At 44.6% G+C, this 21,223-nt stretch overlaps 1 long non-coding RNA gene across 2 annotated transcripts; it reads right to left on the reverse strand.

Annotated features, from left to right (window-relative positions):
- Positions 1 to 963: 963 nt before the first annotated feature.
- On the reverse strand, positions 964 to 4,654 carry LOC115317197. 2 transcript variants are annotated; one of them, XR_003918005.1, is made up of 3 exons: positions 4,547 to 4,654; positions 2,128 to 2,215; positions 964 to 1,093 (listed from the first exon to the last, which is right to left on the reverse strand). It is a non-coding gene; the product is annotated as an uncharacterized LOC115317197 (long non-coding RNA). The 2 variants fall into 2 exon arrangements; XR_003918006.2 differs by having other exon boundaries at positions 2,124 to 2,215.
- Positions 4,655 to 21,223: the final 16,569 nt, after the last annotated feature.

Genomic DNA, 21,223 nt, shown 5'->3' on the forward strand with positions numbered 1-21,223 from the left:
TACGATTTATTTATTCCGATTATTCTTTTTACACAAGCGTTTCTGAATTGCGTAAACGAGCGAACCTTCCTGAACTCACGTTAAGGCGAAACATATTTCGTTTGACATTATTCTACAAGGTTTACCACCATATAACCCAACAATTGAAGTGAAGTAAACTATTTCCTCCTCCCACTCAATGTTTGCCGAGATTAGATAAAAGCTGTACAATACAACCCATAAATGCATCCACCACTTCTTACGCTAGCTCTTTCATACCTTTCGGAATCCACAACGGACTATGATAGTCCGTTGCAACTGCTTCCTCCTCCCCGGCCTCCCTTTCCCTCGCCCAACCTTCTCGAGTTGCAACTTTTTTTCATTTCTTGTTTTTCATGTTTCGTTGATTTTTTTTTTTTTTTTTTTTGCTGTTTATGAAGGCTTGCGCTTTGTTATTGTCCTACAACATACGAGCTGCCCATCCCTTGTATAATGCCCTGTTCCAGGCCTTCAAGGAACTAAATAAACAAATAAATATCAAGTATGTCACCCAAGCATAAACATTAAAACAATGTCCAAGCTCTCATGTAATTGTTTTTAAATTAAGCTTAGAACAGGAAAATACGTGTAGCTGTCCCCAATCAACCGCGGCTTTTTTTTTTTTTTCTCGACGGTTTGCGCACAAACTAAAAACGCAAAATCACAGTACATTCATTCTGGTTGATCGGTTTTGGTTGATGACCCCATAAGCATAGGAAGGCGACAAAACCTGCGATGTGTGGCGTTTTAACACTGCTTGGCTGTCCCAATCAGCTCGTAGCATCGGCTTCGCTGTGACTTACGGGAACACGAACTTAATAGCCTGTACTAACTCCACATTTACTAACAGGTTTCATCTTTTGTTTTCTGAGTAACATGAACATTTGTGCGAATAGATCAAAACAATCAACGAAACTGAAACAAACAAAAAAAAAGATCAGATCGTTCCTTCGCGAAACAAAATGCGTTTATTCAAACCCCGTCGATGATACGAGCATCATGTTGCGTTTCGTCATCTCGTGCTTGCAGGATAAGCCAGGGTTCTGTGAACTCCTTGATGTTTTGCATCCGGGCTCTGTAGAAAATGAATGAATCACGCGTAAGTAGCGAGCAAGATGTCAGAATTAGCTCCGACGGCTGCACCGTTTATCGACAGTGATGAAACTCGGACTTGAAACAATCGCGTAAATTTTGTCTGTGCAGAGCACCTCTGAAGCAATGTTACACGCTGTAGATAAAAGACAGTCAGCCAGTGAAGTGCTATCGCTATAATCTTCTAGCCGGAAGTTTTAAAAAGTAGGACAAGCTCTTCTCATAAAGCACTTCAGCAGAGAAAACGCTGCAAAGGAGGCGACTGGTACAACGCTCGCGAAGTGGAAAGGGAGGAAGGCTTTGCGAAAGGAGCTGGGATAACGTCTGCTCATTCAGTTCAAAACGAGCAGGGTTGGGGTGTAGTTAGGGGCTGAACCCACGAAGCCTGGAAATCTGCAGCGCAAATTTTCGCTCCACGCGCTTGGGGCTTCGGCGCGCTATTGGCGGCGCGAGTGATCGAAGGCGTCGCTATGGTCGGCCTGCCATGATTGGCCGAATGCTGACTATGACGTCAGCAAAAGATTCCTCATCGACGGAGCTAAGAGGAATGTAGGAATTTTAATTTTGACGGTGATGGCAGTGTTACTCTGAGAGCGCAAGGATTTCGAGCATCCAGCATGCTCATTACAAACACCATCGAACTTTTTGTTCGCGAGGTAATGACGTCACGAGAGGGAACAATAGAAGGGCGCCACCAAAACATCTCGCCACTAATAGCACTGTCGAACACCGATTCCCTTCTTCTCTTCAAGACGATGCCACGAATGCACTTTTCAAAGCTACAAGCTAAAAATGAATAAATAGAGAAAAGATGCCCTCGCGACTCCGGGAATCCGGGACGCTGATTGGCGATATACAGACTTTATGGCCCCACATTTGGGCTAGATCGCAGTGCAGGGATTGATACGCGGGATTGGCAATCATGCTTTGTCCAGGAAGGCACTTGGAGGTGTTCCCGTGAATAATTAAGAGCAGCACTTGTTGTTTTAAAGAGGCAGTGCAGTAGAGTGTACCTACTACTTGGCGGGGCTTTTGGTCTTGCACTTGTCGCAGGGGCAATCACCACCTGGGCACTTGCACGAGGTGGTGCATGTGCACTTGGGGTCTGCGCGAAAAAAAAAAATAGAGGAACACTATGAACAACGAATAGAACACTACACGATAGCGCTGGTCGAGAAATCGCACATTCAACTATATATTCTTTTCTTTTTGACCTACGTTTTACACAACGTATGCGGGTTGAGTGGCTTGAATAGCTCAATAAAACCAAAGAAGCCGAAATCACATTTAGGCGGAGAAGATTAAAAGTCTGCAGAAACGAACTATAGACTTTTCAATTAAGCTCAACACACCCTTTCCACAAACAACGAGAAACAAATTAAATTTAAACAAAGTGATTAATACCGCCATTTTTCGTTTCGTACATCGTGTAATGACGTTAGCATGAGAACTGAAACTAAACGAACACTGACTGGCGCCAGTGGAGAGTTGTTGGTAGACAGAAAACAAAAGTCAAAACTACGAGATTTATAATTGTGTGGTGCCGGTCAGAAACTAATGAACGTATATTAGAGACAATGAGAATACCAAACGTCTAAGGTGACAAATAGTCGCAAATTCCGAATCCATAAAAAATGTCATAATAATAATAATAATAATAATAATAATAATAATAATAATAATAATAATAGTTTTATTTACCATGTATAATGGATAACATCGTGGATACATCATAAACTGGTGACCGGTCAAAACAAAAAGCGATACAAAAACAACAACAACAACGTAAGAGTCAATGTAAGAAACGATGGAAATAGGAAAGTTGGAAACGGAGGAATAATATCGGAGTATGAAAGGATGAAAATCAAAGATTGAGAAACCGACAGAATTAAAGCACGAAGCGATAGAAACGAACAGATTTGAGAGCACAAAGGGGAAGGGTACGAGGCAAAAATGTGACTTTATGCAAGCGTCACATAAAAAAAAAAAAATCGAAGTGTATAAGAATGAAAATGGGATAGGCGGAACCCAACACATAAAGTCGAAGCAGAAAACGACTGAGGTAGTGAAGTCGGAAATCGAAATAAAATCAAAATAAGAAACAATAGAATGAAAAGGAAAAAAAAAGAAAATCAGAGACTGACACACGAAGTCCAAGCACGAAACGACAGAAATGACAAAGTCAGAAAACGACAAACATGATCAATTCTGTGACGGGTCACCTTGAACCTACAGAAACAACCGTAGAAAGGACGGAACAAGACAAAACAGCTGACCCATCACCGATATACCATTTGCATTCGACCATTCTTGGCAAGGAAGCCAAAGCTATGCACTCTCAAGAAAAAAGGGTGTAAAAGGGTGTCACCTTACACCCTTTGTCCCATATAATTAATACACCCCAAAACTTCAATTCGACGTACAGCGCCCTACAGTCGAACAGACGGCCCCAAATTTTACGAGGGGCTTGATAGCCGTGTGGTACAACCTATTAAAACAGGTAAAGTACGTTTTACTGACAAAAAAAAAAAAAAATTTAAAAATCGGTGTTCTCTTGGACCTACTGTAAAAACTCGGTGTTTTCTTTATGTGCTATTTGATACGTACTTTAGCTATTTAAAAAGTTATATCGCACCGTTATCAAGCCCCTCGTAAAACGTGGGGCCGTCTGTTCGACTATAGGGCTCTGTGCGTCGAAATGAAGTTTTGGGGTGTATTATATGGAACAAAGGGTGCAACCCTACACCCTTTTTTTCTTAAGAGTGTAGTTTTGCTCGTGCGGCCCTCACTTCTTCGGAAATGCCAGAAAACGCTGTCCCCGAGTATAGGAAGTATTCACTGGACGCCATATTTGTGGGTGCTGTTTAGAGCGCATGCTCAGAACGAGCTCACATCAATAGGCTGCTAAAACCGGCACTCTTGACGGTGCGGAATGCACGTTGCAAAAAAACTGTGGAAGCCCGCCAGCAGCACGCGCTCAGCATTCGCGCACACAGCTATGGCCGCCAGTGAATACTCCCTATAGACGTTTCCACTGTTTACAAGTAGCACGGTCCACACGTGCTAAATCACAGTCCAGCCAACTCTCGCGCGCGATTGCGGGCAGGCAGAAAGTGAGCGTGCATAATAACCCAACCACAGCAACGAACGCGCACTCAAACGCTTTTATAGAAAGGTGTGTATAGCTTAAGTAAAGCCTTTAAACGTGATAAAATTAGAAAACGACACATTTCAGATGCAGCAAAAATAACAAAATCAAGAGTGGCAAAAAAAATGGCAGTTAGAAAAAGGCAAAATTGCCAAAGTGAAAAACCGTCAAAAGTTCAAAAACAAGGTCGGAAAGTAGAATAATGGCTAAGTCTAGAAAGTCGGCAAGTAGAATAATGGCTAAGTCTATAGATACAAAAATCCCAAGTCAAAATCAAAGCCAACTCACCGCCACACTTGCAGACAGGGTCCATCTTGTTCTTGGAGTTCCTTGGAGAAGGTCTTCGGAAATTGCAGGCTCTCTTCGGAGTCTTTCTGTTCGCGCCACCTTTTTTATAGCCAGATTTGAAGTCTTCGCGCAGTGCGCAAAAACGGTTCTGATTGGCTGAGGCCGTCCCCCGCGCCGTCTGCAAAACCTAAGCGCCGTGCTCAAAGCGGCAGCCAGTCAACTCGGAGCGAGCGCTGATTGCTGTAGCCTTGGCAACGATGGAAACTTCTCGAACACCTTGGACTTAGGTGCTGATATGAGTCGCTTTGGTAAAGGCTGAAAGAATAAAAACAACGGCAAACGTATCCCGTGTCGATAGCAGACAACCCTATCTCATCGTTTATTTGTGTCAAATGAGAATAGTAATACCGAATACCTTGGAGACAAATACAGGAAACTCCGGAGTGAAATGGGGGACACAAGTAAGATCACTCCCGGCGTCAGGGAATGGACAACTGACAATTTTTACCGGAAATGTAGCAAGTGGTCTTACTCAGTAGAAAAATTAATAAGCTATGAAATATATTTTAGAATATATTGGACGCATTGGTCTTTTGATGTCAAAATGCAGTGTGTGCTGTTAGGCGTGTCAGGAATTGCATAGCGATTGTATACAATCGAAACAATTACCCTTTTTTTAGCTTGTTGACACATTTGTTTTATTTCTACCGATACATGTCGTCTTATTTGATGTGATTGGCTTTAAGTGATCATAATTGGCAGTGAACATAAATTTTTGATGAGGTCGATTTGAAATGCCTCAAACTGACACAAGTGAATATTATTCGTAATGAGTGATTTCAAATCAGATCGACCAAAGGGTGGCTGGTCGACATTTTTAAAACAACTGATGTTTTTATACGCCATTGTCTAGTGTCTGGTATAAACAAATCCACACTTAGTTTTGACCAGAAAAGTCATTTGTGTACAGGAAACGTCGTAAGGCATGAAGAGGTGGATTGCATTAACGCGCACTGATGGACAGGGCACATTTGAAAGTGAATAACTAAAACGATAAAATTATGAGGATTCTAATACTTTTTAGAAACCAGCAATGGGTGGAGCTTGCTTGTAATATGTAGGAATAATATTTATCTAAATCATATTTCTTTTTCAAAAAATTGCCCAACATGCCTACTCGAACGACAAATGGCGAAATTTGGAGGCCTGTTTCTCATGAAATAATAAAAAAAAATCAATGCAAATAATTTCTTTTTGTATTTTGTTATACTCTATTTCGGCATTTATTTATATTAAAAACATGTTGCATTATTTTATTGAAAAAGAAGACATAACTCCCCAAACTAGGGTCTTTTTTTTTCAAAGTCTACACTTACCAGTCCCCTATAAGAGACGTGACTCTGAGTTCCAGTTTCATGACACCCACGCCTCGAGATCGAACCGTGTCGCCACCATGCGGGCGAAAATGGAAACATGCAAAAGTGGTGGGGATACCGCCGTGCGTCGTATGCTTCGGGCGCACGTTTAGAAGCACTGTGTTCAGAAGCGTGGATTTGTTTCAGTTGTCGTTTCTTCTTGCTAAAAGTTGTGTTGTGTCGCTTCACACGCGTGGAAATTCAGCAAAGTTATTATTATTAAGTCGTATGCTACCCAGGGGCAAATGCAAGGGGGGGGGGGGGCGGCCACCCCCCCCCCCCCCCTCCGCCAAACAAAGTAGACCCCCCCCCCCCCCCCCGAAATAAAACCAGACTTGGACGTAGTTCAACTACTCTACTCAAACTACTGTAGTTTAACTACTTTTTCGAGTAACTTGGTAACTTTCAATTACAACTTAATTTGGGTAATTAGTAGTTTAATTTAACTACTTTTTTCAGGTAACTTCTACTCAAATTACTAACTACTTTCGAAATTATATAGTGCTAAATTTGCCCATCACGAAAGTTTGAGCGCAGAAATGAATAAGACGCCGGCAGATGAAATGGCATTCCCGAACAACGGGCCCCCTTGTTCGGGAAGGCGTCCTTGGGCCAAGGTGGCGACGAGCAGCCAAAACATAACACCGGCACGCACGAACGCAGGAAGAGGTGCTGAACAAGCCTTGGTCGGGTATTGACCTAATCCGGTAATGCACGCAGGCGCCGCGTTTCCAGCTGCAACCGTGGAAGAAAGACTCTGAGAGTTGTTTTCGTGCTGTCTGTCTTTAGTGACTTCGGACTCAAGCGGTAGGTTCCACGGGAGGCGCCACTGGAATGACCTCGCAGCTGGGCGCCTTGTCGTCAGCGCATACGCCTTTGCAAAGCCGGACTCCCCGCGCACAAACCCTGGTACGGATAATCCGTTCATGGGAGCACGTTCCCGCTTCCAGCTGCAACTGTATACGAGCGACGATGCTTGTTCACGTAATCCTTCGCGTCCTTCCGACCATCTATGCCTGGGAGACCTTTTCTTTGTTAAAAACCATTCAGGCGCGTCAGAATATTGTAGTCGCCGGCGAGGATTGCGAGTTACCCATAGGAGATCCTTTTGTTGGACCCGGCTTCAGCGGCGAAGTATACTTCGGTTCATCTTCTGTTAAACCAAAACAATTTTTTTTTCTTCAGTAGCGTAGCACTAGCACTACAACGGGACGGGCAGTCGTCCGGATGATCTCATCGTCGTGGCGCGAGACTTGAACCCTTGACGGAATAAAGAGGGGCCAGTCATAACAATCTCAACTTGACGAAGAAACAAAAAAGGAGGAAAGTTTGTTATTAAAGACCCTCTACCCGAGGCAAACCTCACAAGTTTCGTCATGGACACCTAATATGCCGACACTCGCTTACCCGACTCTCCACAGCCTGTTTCTCAAATTCAACGCTGCCGTTCCATCCAGCCCGTCGGCGGAACGTCTATTTAGCTGGGCTGGGGACGTCTTTAAAGGGAAAAGGGGAAAACTCTCCTATCAAGAACTTTGAAAATCAATTGCTTCTGCGAGCGCGTAAACTATTTTGGCGAAAACGCAAGCCATAAATAGACTGCATTTATTTTAGGCTCGCAGGGTTTTTCAATGATCAAAACTGCTGTTCATTTTGCTACCACAAAAATATAAAAAAGTAACTTCGAAAGTAACTTCAAAGTAACTCGCTACTTTTTTACAGTAGTTAGTAGTTTACTCAATTACTATTACGAATGCGTAATTTCTACTCTACTCCAATTACGTTTGGCGTCGATACTCAGTAACTTAACTTAACTACCTTTTTTGAGTAATTTGTACATGTCTGAATAAAACCGACTACCGGCCGGCCAGGTGGTAGAAGGCTCGGTACTCAAGGACGAGGGTTCGAAATAGGGTAGGTCGCACCCTAGCAGGCACACTTGTACTCTGAACTTGGAGAACCACTCCGTCGCTTCAACCGAGGAACTGATGTCCGCGGCGTCGGTTTCAAAGCACGGCTTGGAGCCAATAAGTCGGCGCAGCGGCGCACATCTAGCTGCCGTCGGCGCAGTGTGGTTCTGCGGCGGCTAAAACAAAAGGCGGAACTGGAGTCCTGTTTATCTAACTTTAAATCCCCCCCCCCCCCCCACACACACACAAAAAAAAAGAAAAAAAAATCCTGCCTTTTCCCACTGACCGCCACCCTTTAAAGGGATACTTCAACGAAATTTGAAATATCCCCGTCGTGTTCAAAAATAGGTTGAATGTGATCCACAATATCCGTAAATGACACTCGCACGTTTGTATTTTGAGCCTGGTGGCTGTATTTTTCGTTATAAACGGCCCACTCTGGCAAGCGCTCGGAGAAGGCCCAGCGGAGACCACGTGACATCAACGCAATCGTGACGTCGGTCGTCTCGGGACGAGCAAAGCTACGGTGAGGCTGACGTCCAGAGGATGGCCTAGTCGTTCCAGCCACCGAAGCGGCTGCTTTTGTACGAATTTTGAGTGACGGGTTAATCTTCTATAATCTTGTAGGGGGACAATAGCGACTTCTGCGACACACAGAAGGCATTCTCGGGAAGAGGGGAGTTCCTCCTTCCCCTCTTCTCTCGTCGTGGCCGGAGGCGAGACACTCACCGTCACTAGCTGTCAAGGTTCCTAGACGGGTATTACAAACGAAGTGTTAGCGACATCCACCAGGTGCTCTTGGCTAATCGTTTGATTCGTTTTAAAATTACTTTTCGTGACTTTTTCAACAAGATATTGGTGTGTTCGATGTGATACTGCTCCTTTGAAGACATAGAGACCAAAAAATAAGCGCGGAAATTTTGTTGTAGTATCCCTTTAAGGGCCAAAAATGTAACGAATAGGTGAAACGATATCAAAATAGCTGCGAGTGTCTACAGTTGAAGGCAATCTTTACACATATCTTTCATCTTCATTTTGACGCTACAGCAATTAACACCGCAGCCGTTAATGAGCATTTCCTTGGTTGTCGTTTCGCCTAGAACTTGTTTAGGAGAAAGCAAAAAGAAAGAACGAAAATGACTTTCTTGAACTACAACGTTCATTCATATCGATAAACATCGCCGGCTTGCCGACGGGCAGGTGCTGTCTTTTGAATGAATCTCCAGTTTTGACTGTAACACACAACTTTATCGCGGTGAGGATCACGTGTGTACGCTGAATTGCAAGAGCTTAATCATCCCCGGCCGATTGCTTCGAAGAACGAGACACGAAGGTTTATGGAGAAGCGGCGAAAACAAATAAAACAACATTAAAACAAAATATAGAAGCAAGCAGGTCATTTCTTTTTTTCAGATATGAAATGGGTTAGGCAGCGACCGAAAAGATACCCGCAAAATTCCCATCACAAAAAAGACAAAATTTCGCTTGCCCTAGATGGCATGCCTCGCAACTCGACAGCTGCCGCGGAAATCTAGAGCGCTCATTCCTGTAATTGTTCCCAATGACTGGAAGCATTTTAATTATCCCTTCACTAATTAGTTACTGACTGTGAACAGTGAAGGAAGCAATTCAGGCAAGAAATAAATTTTGTTGGTTGAAGCAGTCTTTACGGGGTCAAGTTACTTTATCCTCGTGACTTTTTTAACAAGATATTGGTATGTTCGATGTGATACTGCTCCTTTGAACACATATACAGGGTGAAACAAGGAGACGCCAGGCTCTTTAAATCGACCGGAAAATTCGGTTTTTTAACCTATCGCGCTACGACTTTGTGCAGCGTTGCCCACAGATGGTGCTTTTTTTTTTTTTGTAAAATTTGCAAAGAGCAAACTTACCTGAAGAAAAAGTAAAGAAAGAAAAAGGCTTAGCTCCTATGAAAATGCAGCGACGCCACCGGTCTTCAAACAACACGGCGCTGGCGAGTTGGCTTCAGATTGGATGGTGATGGCTACGGGATGAATTAAGAGCAGCACTGACTGGTTATTTCAGTTAATACAGAACAAAAAAATAAAGTTATTAACTTCTTCAGTGATTAGAATTAGTTTCTTTTAATCGCAACTGTTCGTAAAATTAACATAATTCTTTCCATAAAAATTCTCCAAACCTAGACATGCCTGTATCAAGGTCTGGCCACATCGTCCACAAAGTCGAACTGGTCGAATCTGGTTAAAAGTTTGAAGGTTCGTCGAACCGGTTCGAAAAAGTCGAACCCTAAAAGTTCCACCTAAAAACTTGGTTCGACAAAAGTTTGCGACACACCTAGAATTGTCAACTATAAATTCACAAATAGCCATTGTAGCCAATTTAGTAACAAATAATGTCAATAGCCGAAAATAGCCACAGCCACATGAAGCGATTCATATTTGTAGACACAGAAATATCCAATATATATCACTAATAGTCAGTTATAGTCATTCATAGCCAATTCAAGTCAACCAGGTCAGGAATAGATGCTTATAGTCAATGGCAGCCAATTCAAGCCAACCAAATCTAAACCCTCAGGTTTTTTTTTTGTTTTTATTAAACGAAAAGCAGGTTAATAAAGGTTAGAATCTAATAGCATTGCATCATGCACAACCTTCAGACCACACAAAAGCAATGATAAATATTTCCCTTAATAGTACTAAAGCTAGGAATGACACAACTACTGGGCTGTGCAGTACAGTTCATGGTACAGGGAAGGCTAGAGGGGAGCTTCCTACTCCTCGCCAGCCTTCCGTGTACTAAAGTGGAGAGTTAAGTTTACTGCACTATAGACCATTCCATTTAGCACTCTCTGGGCGGCACCATTTTGTTCGACCGCAGCGCCCTCTCCACGCATCCGGGAAGTTCAGCGGGTTCGGCGGGGTAAATGAGAGAGGGCACGCGCCCGACTCCGCTAGCAGACGACAAACCGGGAGGTTGCCGTTCTCCATCTTTGGGCTGTATCAGCGGGCTCTACCGAACATCGAACTCTCGCTCGTGGCTGCCGTTCTGAAGTGATTCGCGTTCTTAGAATAGTTGTGGCTACTCCAAAATCAGCCTATGGCTCTCTGTTGTTCAATTTCGCTAAATGATCTACTAGCCTATTTTTTTTTCGTTACTTAAATAGCAGTTGAGTCAGCCGGCAGTACTACCCTCAACTACTGCGCGTATTGCGGCAGAAGAGCATGTTTTATTTATTATTTCAGACTTCCACTCATGGTCGCTAAAGGCCTACACCAGTACGAACTTTGTATAGTAAAAAAAGGTACAGCAACCGGATTTACTTCTCGCCAGAGACCGGCCAGTCTGACACAGTTTTCCTTTTTTTTATTTGCACGCAAATAACAGTGCAATTGGACTCTGTTAGTCTTTTTTATCTAGCATAGTAATACACGATAACTGGCATACCAAAATCTGCGCATCTGCGCTTGAAGTTCCCAAAATTACGAGATTTTAAACAGAGTTTGTACGGCAGCCGGATGCTAGGTACTGCCCACTCGGCGGAGCAGACGACATCCGGGCGAGAGGGGAGTGCATTTTTTCTCTTTTACCCTCTCTGATGACCCTAATGGAAAGGTCTATAGACCGTTCCATTAGGGTCATAGCAGGGAGGGTAAAAGAGAAAAAAAATGCACTCCCCCTCTCACCCCGCATAACGTCCGCTCCGCCGAGTGGGCTGTAGCTAGCGTCCGGCTGGCGTGCAAACTCTGTTTAAAATCGCGTCATTTTGGAACTTTCAAGCGCAGATGCGCAGATTTTGGTATGCCAGTTGTCGTGCAATATTATGCTAGATAAAAAGACTCACGGGATCCAATTGCGCTGTTACCTGCGTGCAAATAAAAAAAAATATTGGGAAAACTGTGTCAGATTGGCCGGTCTCTTTGGCGAAAAGTAAATCCGGTTGCTGTACCTTTTTTACTATACACCAGTACGAACTATAGTTCGTACTGGTGTAGGCCTTTAGCGACCGTGAGTGGAAGTCTGAAATAATAAATAAAACGTGCTCACCTGCCGCAATACAAGCAGTAGTTGAGGGTAGTACTGCCGGCTCACTCAACTGCTTCTTAAGTAACGGAAAAAAGATATGCTAGTTGATCATTTAGCAAAATAGAACAACAGAGAGCTATAGGCTGATTTTGGAGTAGCCACAACTATTCTAAGAACGCGAACCACTTCAGAAGGGCATCCACGAGGGAGAGTTCGATGTTCGGTAGAGCCCGCCGATACAGCCCAAGGATGGAGAACGGCAACCTCCCGGTTTGTCGTCTGCTAGCGGAGTCGGGCGTGTGCCCTCTCTCTCGTTTTACCCCGCCGAACCCGCTGAACGTCCCGGATGTGTGGAGAGGGCGCTGCGGTCGCACAAAATGGTGCCGCCCAGAGAGCGCTAAATGGAATGGTTCAAAGCACAGCACAAGCTCCCCCCCCACGAAACCCTCCACTTCCCCTTTATTAGCCCCGAGAAGTTCGCGTGGCGCCCCCTTACGGCGAACCGGGGTGACGTCACGGCGAGGAGAGAATTTTTACCCGACTCGGCCCGCTCGCCCTGTGGAGGCTGTGACGACGCTAGCTGACGGCGCGCTCGTTTCTATTTAATTTTTTTGGCGTGTTTTTCTTTGAAGTGTAAATTTTTTCTATGTGCCTTTATTGAGGTATGGCCTGTAGCTACAGGCGAAACTTCAACCAACATTTTAAGCATGGTTGATAGGGCAGGCAACGCATGAATCGCAGCTGGTATATGAAAATAAAGAAATATGGCCGCAATTGCAGGAGCATCACTATAGATTTACATCTCGCACAATAAATGCTGCTGATGGTCTGAATGAATTGGCAAGTTACGTATATTATTTTTTTTGTATCTGTTTTTAAACAAGTCGCCGAAGCAGAAAAGCTGCATGCTGTTCGCGCAACATGTTAAATACAGCATGGGCCATGAAGAGAGAATTACAAGTAAGACAGCCCAAGTGCAAGGGCAAAGTAAAAAAACAAGGAACACTTATTATATACATTGCTCGCATTTGACCTTTGCTGGATTCGGATAGTATTTCAATGGACTACACGGGTGGTATCTGTGGACTTGTTTATATCAACCCTCAAGTAATGCATAACAAACGTAAGCGAAGGTGTCTAGCTCGTTATTAGCAGACATGTACAAATTACTCAAAAAAGGTAGTTAAGTTAAGTTACTGAGTATCGACGCCAAAAGTAGTTGAAGTAGAGTAGAAATTACGCATTTGTAATATTAATTGAGTAAAATACTAACTACTCTAAAAAGTAGCGAATTACTTTGAAGTTACTTTCGAAGTTACTTTTTATGTTTTTGTGGCAGCAAAATGAACAGAAGTTTTGATCAGTGAAAAACCCTGCGAGCCGGAAATAAATGCCGTCATTTTATGACTTCAAAAATAGTTTATTCGCTCGCCGAAGCAATTGTCTTCAAAGTAATTATCGGAGAGTTTTCCTCTTTTCCCTCTAATGACGTCCTCGGTCAAGCTAAAAAGACGTTCCATCGTGGTGCTGGATGCAAAGACAGCGTTCAATTTCAGAAGCAGGCTGTGCAGGGTCGGGTAAGCGAGTGTCGGCATCTCTGGTGTCCATGACGAAACATGTGAGGCTTGCCTCGACTAGAAAGTTTTTTTATAACAAACTCTCCTTTTTTTTTTTTTTTTTTCTTCGGAAAGTTGAGATTGTTATGACTGGCCCCTCTTTATTCTCACGATGTTCGGAGATTTCGCCGAGCGAGTGCACCTGACCGTCAAGGGATCAAGTCTCGCGCCACGACGATGAGATCATCCGGACGACTGCGCGCCTAGTTGCAATGTTATAACTACGCCACTTAAAAAAAAATTGTTTTTTGCCGTTGACGTTGGGTTCAACAATAGGATCTCCCAAGGGTGACTCGAAATCCTCGCCGGCGACTACGGTATCCTGACGCGCCTGACAAGTAAAACGTTTTCAACAAAGAGGAGGTCTCCCTGGCGTGGAAGGTCGGAAGACGCGAAGGATTACGCGAACAAGCATCGGCGCTCGTACTGGAAGCGGGAACGTGCTCCCATGAACGGATTATCCGTGTCTGCGTTTATGCGCGGGGGAGTCCGGCTTTGCAAGAAAGTATGCGCTGACGACGAGACGACCATGAGAACAGGCGCCCAGCTTCGAGGTCATCCCAGTGGCGCCTACCGTGGAACCTACACTCTAAGAAAAAAGGGAGGAGAAAGGTAGCAAAAGCGACTGTTCCTCCTTGTTGCGGACAAGTTGCCCAGAGAAGGGAGGAACGGCAGTTCGGATGAAAGGAGGGGGGTGAGTTCCTCTTTGTTCAGTTGGCGCAGGGGTAGAACATCGCGCTTCTGACCAAGTGGTCAACGGTTCGATCCCCAGGAAAGTGTTTTTTTTTTTTTTTTTTTTTGTAAAGTTTTTTTTTTATTTTTGTTTACCAAAACACACATAAACAAACCCAGACCGATGAAAGGAAAATTAAAGTCCTTATTATTCTCCGAGACGTTTTCCTCCTCCAGGCAGACCGGAGAAAGCTTTCGCCCTCCCGACCCATCTTCTTTCGGTTTCGTTTTTCGAGCACATCGCGCACGTTGTTTAATAAATTAATGTTGAGTTGATTGAGCTTCAGCGGCAGTGAAGGCCGCCTGTAATTCCGTCTTCTAGTCCAAACGTGCAGAACATTTCGGTTGCATTGACGTTTTTACCACTAATTTTATCAAATGAGCTAACGAAACCGCTAGAAACAGCGAAGTTCCGGAGCAGTGCCAGCAGTGGTACATACACTGGGTAAGACGGCCGTCTCCAATTTGCGGGACACACGCGGAACTACAGCAGCGAAACCACGAGGAACTGTGTCGACGTTTTCGACGTTATGGAAATCGCGGGAACTGCGTCCAAGGAAGGCAGGTTTTCCTGCCGGCTGCCTGGGTGCCTTCCGTGCTGAGTTCGGTTCCGTTGTCCCGTGCCGAGTGCCAACCGGCGTTCAACGTGATTCTTCTGCGTGTCAGCAACATCGTCAACGTGGTTCTGTATTTCTTCGTGTCAGCGACTTCGTGATGGCAGTGTTGTGGGTTGTGAACAGAAGACTGGAATTATCGCCGATGTGACCGTGTGTTCGCGTATCAGTGGTGTAACAACAAGATGAGATGACGTAAACTGTCGGGCATTGATGCCGCTGGTCGGGCCGTTATCGGAGGGGCCGGGGTGTCGCAGGATGACATTCCGCTTTACATTAAAGAGTTTAAAACCACTTGAGGGATTAGGTGCAGTCGATCGACGTGTGGATAGTCATGTTGGAACGCTGGTCTGAACGGTAAGCTCCTATCGTACAGTGGCCAATGTGACTGTCGGTCCCCGAGAGCGATTGCGCTCTGGGGAAAAGACAACACTACGAAAGTATGACGGAAAGTACGTATATTTATAATGGAAGATTAGCATAAAAAAAAAAAGACAGGCAAAATCGAAAAAAAAAACGCTATCCTTTATTTTACTGTTTAAATATATTACGGTTCCTGTAGAAACTGCCCTCTAAGTGGCGCGCTGGGATGAGCGCTAGAAGTTTTCGAGCTCGCAACGGCGCAGCTCCGTACACTTAACAGTTGTCGGAAGTCGCGGCTTTGACTGCATTCAAGTTGATCGAAAAGCGATTTCTGTGCCCGTGAAGCATCACTTCCAGCTGAGTGGATATCCGCTCTACAGAGATTAATTCAAGATGGCAATTGCAGCTTTGCGCGAACAGCACAAATAGAAAAACGAACACTACAATATAAATACTGGCTACGAAGGGCCATGCGGGAAAACAAACTCATGGCTTGGAACCACATTGGAGCGGCTCGATTTATTGGCTTTCAAATAATTATGGCATGATTGAGCGTCTTCTTTTTAATAAGAGATTCATCCCCTGAGCCATTAAAAATAGCCTCAGATGTATGACATTGCTGGAAAAAAATGAACATGTTCGGAATATTTTTTTTTGCTTAGGGAGTCACCGACAAATTCCGCACGTTCAAAACGACCACTATAAAAGACGGAAACGCAGGCGAATCATTTGAACTAAATGTCCTACCACCTACGTTTTTGTCGTCGCACACTGTGTTGATTCCCAAAACAGAAGACGAAATCAAACTAAGACAGGTCACAGCTTATCGCCCCATAAGTTTAACCAATATCGACTATAAAGTACTAATGAAAATTCTGGCCAGACGACTGCAATCGGTAATAACAGAACTAGTTGGTCCCCACCAAACGTGCGGGATAAAGGGAAGAACTATTTTTACAAATATTCAAAAGGCTCGGAACGTGCTGGAGTGTAGTGATGTCATGAATAGGGGTGTAGCCATGCTACAAATTGACCTCGAAAAAGCTTTCGATCGGGTACCGCATGATCTTATGTTAACTGTTTTGGACCATGTAAATGTCGGTTCAGTTTTACGAGAAGGTGTGCGAATGGCGTACAGCGGTTGTACCACCAGTCTTATAGTAAATCGGTCGGTTGGAAAGCGCATCAAAGTAGAGCGTTCCGTACGCCAAGGATGTCCTCTTTCACCTCTCCTTTTTTGCATTTACATAGAATCGTTTTGCTTGAGCATCATTAGAAGCAACAGTATCCGCGGGTTTAATCTTTTTGCATCTGAAGTACGTATTTTAGCTTACGCTGACGATATCGCTGTGTTTTGCACGAATCAAGAAAGCATAGTTGAAGTTGTGAACATAGTTAAACGTTTTTGTGCTGTTGGTGGAAGTGCTGTGAACTGGGATAAGTGTTTGGGTTTTTGGCATGGTCGCTGGTTTTCCACTCCCAGTGTGTTTCAAAATATAAGGTGGTCAACAACTCCTGTGAACTATTTGGGCGTACCTCTGGAGAATTACAGTGACAGTGAGCCTTATTGGCGCAGGCGGGCGCTAGAACTGCGCGAGAGAGTGGAGGGCTGGAGAGGTTGGGAATTGTCTATTTTTGCCCGTGCCACAGTGTGCAATTTGTTTCTTGTTAGCAAACTGTGGTACGTGCTACAGGTATTGCATTGCTCCCGAGTTAATGTTCAAAAACTTCACCGCGTCTTTGCTGTTTTTATTTGGGGCTCGTCATTTGAACGGACGAGTCGTATGAACCTCTTTCGGCGCGTCCGCGATGGTGGACTAGGATTGTCACATTTATTTTTGCGCCAAGTTGTGAATCGTTTTATTTACTTTCGGGATGTCAGTGACCCGTTTCTACGAACAGTCTACCAGGTGAGACTGTGCAGACATATGCCTGAGTTTATCGTTTCCTCGGCATGGGTGCCAGGCGGCATCCACGGATATCTCAAGGAAGTTGTCTTTTCAAGTAAATTTTTGGCAGCCAGGTTTTCTTTTGAGTATTTGAGCCAAGTATCCAGAAAAAAGTTGTATAGAGATCTATGTGGCGTTTTCTTTCCCGTACCTTTGTATAGAAGCTTGTATTGTGCGGGCCCGGGACAGGATGTCTTAAAGCGCGTTAAGAGAATGCTCGTCCCGCCTGGTGTTAAGTCATTCTTTTTCAAATTACACACCGGCACCTTAACTGTAAAGACATGGATGAAAGAAAAGGGACTATTCGTCCCGTGGGGCGACCACTGTTTTTTGTGTAAAAAGCCCGAGACAATCGAACATGTATTCCTGGAGTGCTGGGATGGCGTCTTCTTCTGGGATGTCCTCCAACGCACCCTGAAGAAGGATTTTCCGTTAGACATGCAGGGAATTAGATACCTTCCAGTTGAAAACGAGGACGGCGTGCCCTTTGATATGATTATGTTACTGGGCCTGCATAGTATTTGGCGGTCTCGGATGGCTACGCGCCATGCCGATATCGACGCGCGTGAGGCTCGGGAATATTTCGGCGAGAGTCTTGCCTTGATTGTAGAAGTACACAAGGCACAGAGCTGCGTGCCAGATTGGATTCAATGTGCGGAAACCGTTAGGCATTTGAAATCATTTTAATTTATTCTACTAGCCCAAAGGCCGGCTGGTAGAAAGTAACACTGTCATTTCTGCTGTTTTACTACCTCAGACATGTACGCAGTGAGTGACTTGTAAAAACGGCAATAAAGAAAAAAAAAAAAAAATCGGGGTAGTGTGCTGTTGTATTGATGTTTGTATGTGCGATGCCTGTGTATGCGTTCAATATATGTTGACCTGATGTTTGTAGTGTGCGCAACGTGTCTACATGTGTTAGAGATTCCGAAGAAAAGGAAACGCAAATGTGGCGCAAAAAAAATAAAAATATTTTTTTGTAAAACATGAATTGGGCGGTACCTAGCGCCACCTAGCCTAGCTACGTGCGATTACTCTGCTTGACCCTGCCATCTGGTGGCAAGCGATTTAACATCCTTTTACGCTACGCGGCTACGCCATAATTTCGTGTTACCGTGCTGAGATAAGCCAAGAGGTTGCTTCGGATTTGCTTTTTTTTTTTGAGAGCGGCTTCTGGTTTTGCGGGCGAATGATTTTCACTCCTCCGTGATGTGCGGTTGACGCTACGGTTGACGAAGGAATTGTGGCTCGAGGAATAGCAAAGGTAGGACATAAAGTGCGCGAACTGAGTGCCGGTTGTCTCCGTTGAACATCGCAGTGCTGACGATGAGAAGACTGAGTGACTGCATGCTTTCGAAACGTAAGTTTCTTTACCTGCAGGGGTAAAGAAACTTCGGAAATAAATACAGTTCGCGGAAAGCTCGTGTTACGTTTTTATTTCCTGCTCCTCTCGCTTCGTGCAATAGACTTAGTGTTCTCGTTAAGCCTTACCGAGCTCGATTTGCTCGATTCGTGGCCGCCATAATGAGATGCAGTCGACGGAGGAACTTTTCCTCCCCTGCTTAAGGGACGAAAGTTTCTCCCTTTCTGAAGGAACATATGTGTCAAGAGCGTTCCTCCCTTTAGGGAGGACTATACTGACCCTTTTTTCTAAGAGTGTACCACTTGAGTCACAACTCACTAAAGGCACACCATGAAAACAACAACAACCCTCGGAGTGTCCCCGTCTTTCACGTTTGCAGCTGGAAACGCGGCGCTTGCGTGCATTATCGGATTAGGTCAACACCCGACCAAGGCTTGTCAAGCATCTCTGACTGCGCTCGTGCGCTCCGGTGTTATCTTTTGGCTGCTCGTCGTCGCCACCTTGGCCCAAGGACGCCTGTGATGCAGTTTCTAGGGCTGCCGAGTGTAAGTGCGTGGGAACGGAATGTGAGGGGGCCCCTTGTTCGGGAATAGCACTTAATCTGCCAGCGTCTTATTTATTTCTGCACTCAAACTTTTGTGATGAAAAAAAAAAAAGGATTAAATTTTGAAAGTAGTTAGTAATTTGAGTAGAAGTTACCTGAAAAACGTAGTTAAATTAAACTACTAATTACCCAAATAGAGTTGTAATTGAAAGTTACCAAGTTACTCGGAAAAGTAGTTAAACTACAGTAGTTTGAGTAGAGTAGTTGAACTACGTCCAAGTCTGGTTATTAGCCCCTTCAACCCTAAAATTGAAATTTTACTTAAATCGAATTGTCCTGAAGCTAAAATACCTGAAGCTTTTCTTCCGCAGAGTGTCGCCCTTCACAGGTTCTACATTTTCTGCTGATAGTGCTGCATCTACCACTGGACAGACGTTCGAATGCTTGCTTTTACTCCTGTTTTCCTCTGATGTCGGAGAGTCCAGCTCTAGGGAGTTTGGAGGCTGAGGAAGCTTTTGGGGACCTGCAGCAGTGTCCCTTTTAATTGGAAATGGCAATTCAGGCTAAACGGTGTATTTTTGAAATACCCAAGGCTGGAATAAAAAATGTCAGGAAAAAGTATAAACATCCCATATTACGGCACTATTGCCGTGCATAGTTTGGCCAATACATATACAGACAACTGGGGGCAATTCGGCCGTTTTTGCTGCCACCATACAAACTAATTTCCAGTAATTGTACAGCTTCTAAGAAATATGCCTGCATTCGTGTGTAAACTATATAATTAATTCACGAAGAAGCTACATTTATTTAAAAAAAAACTGTTCCACGAGCACTTTCAAGATCATCAGACGCAGGGCCTTTAAAACATCTGCGAACCAGCGCATGCAGAGTGGCAGCGCAGAGTCAGGGTCGCGAGCTAATTTGCCGACCACCCAAAGGCCCATGATATAAATGCCACTTCAAATGCCTTGAAAGCGGGATGTAATATCGTCTTAAATCGTGAACGTGCAAGGAACAGAATTCCAGCGTTTGAAACACTCGCGCCACCGCTTCACCGACCCCTCTCAAGATTGCCTTGCGTCGTGTGGACGGACGGGGAGATTCATCGGCGTAATTGCCTCCGCCGATAGTTTTCGGGATTTGTAACCCAATTTTAAAGTTAAAAGGTACAAGCAGGCTTATAAAATGTACGGAAGCACGTCAATATCGGCCTAACTAAACGCCATGTACATTGAGTAAACGAAGTCCAGCTCCTCGAAGAGCTTGCGGCACACAACGCCAAACCAGGAAACCGGTGCTGGGAAGCGAGCCGATGCGAGATCGCGGAGCGGAGTACTCCCCCTGACGTCACGGTACACCTCACCCAATCCGGGCGCGGCGACTGCAGCGACGCTTGTGTTCGCTCTCGGGGCTAATAAAGGTAGGAGAAGCTCCTCCCACAAGTGTGATGCGCCCGTTTCAAGTCTCTCCGCAGTCGAAAGAAGAGTTCACTGGAAACACTCCTTGTTCCGCTTCAATGGATTCCAACTTGTCTCCGATCCCACTTTTTAAGAAAGCGACCTTTGTATCCATCGGGGGGGAAGCTAATCCCCGAAAGTCGTATTTGTTTCCGTCCGTGGGGGAGAACTCTAATCTCCCTCTCGTGGCTCCCACAATGCTAAGTCCAAGTCGAAAGATAAAGCAAATATGTACAGAAGGGCAAGACCCTCCTCGCGCGTTGGCCGCGACGACACGGAAACGGTGGGACGCTATTGGATGAAAAGGTGGCGGAGGGATATCCGATTCCCTTTGAGGGGCATTTGCCGCTACCTTCTTAACCTGTAACTGACTATAGCACAGCGAATATCGATACCGGTAGATCAAGTATGCCACATGCATTTTCGTCACCTAAGACGAACATTAAAACAAAGTTGAAGCTCTCATGTCAGTTTCCAAATTAAGCTTAAAAAAAGATAAAAAAAACTTGAAGCTGTCTCCAATCAACCTTTTTCTTTTTTTTTATAGACATTTTTGATTGCTGCAAACCACTCTCTCACGAACTTGAAAGCTTCCTACTGAACAGTTTTCGGTTTTCTCATTAACTGAGGGTGGTTTACAGGTGCACTCCTCTTTACTGGTACTTCACTCTAGGCAACATCGTTCCTATGACAAACGAGA

Source organism: Ixodes scapularis, unplaced genomic scaffold (genome assembly GCF_016920785.2).
Source record: "Ixodes scapularis isolate PalLabHiFi unplaced genomic scaffold, ASM1692078v2 PGA_scaffold8__174_contigs__length_109621045, whole genome shotgun sequence".
NCBI lineage: Eukaryota > Metazoa > Arthropoda > Arachnida > Ixodida > Ixodidae > Ixodes > Ixodes scapularis.